We start from the raw sequence: 262 nt of genomic DNA, 5'->3' as shown, positions 1-262 counted from the left end.
ATTGGCCATTCACACCTTCATGGTCAAAACAAATGCAGGCGTTCCAGACGGTGTCGTTTAGTTTTCAACACTTACCTTCAATGTCAAGATAGTTCCAGATAACCACTGCACTGTTCAGTCGAGTTGAACCAGTTGTTGTGCTTCGCGTATCCTAGGTGGTCAAGTTTTAATATATCCAGCGATTGTGTCACACGTTGGGAGTGCCGAGGAGTAGACACCACTCTTTTTCCGCCGGATACGTGCCCTGGATGAATAAGATCAC

General features: G+C 46.2%; 1 protein-coding gene across 1 annotated transcript in view; it reads right to left on the bottom strand.

Annotated features, from left to right (window-relative positions):
- LOC144442850 (Golgi-associated plant pathogenesis-related protein 1-like) overlaps positions 1-262 on the bottom strand; it is a 10,828-nt gene extending 10,566 nt beyond the window's left edge. Inside the window, exon 1 of the mRNA XM_078132237.1 lies at positions 76-262. The gene's annotated coding sequence lies outside the window, so the exon portion shown is untranslated. The remainder of the gene's footprint in view (positions 1-75) is intronic.

Source organism: Glandiceps talaboti, chromosome 11, assembly GCF_964340395.1.
Source record: "Glandiceps talaboti chromosome 11, keGlaTala1.1, whole genome shotgun sequence".
Lineage (NCBI taxonomy): Eukaryota > Metazoa > Hemichordata > Enteropneusta > Spengelidae > Glandiceps > Glandiceps talaboti.
This window is presented reverse-complemented; position numbering and strand designations above follow the sequence as displayed.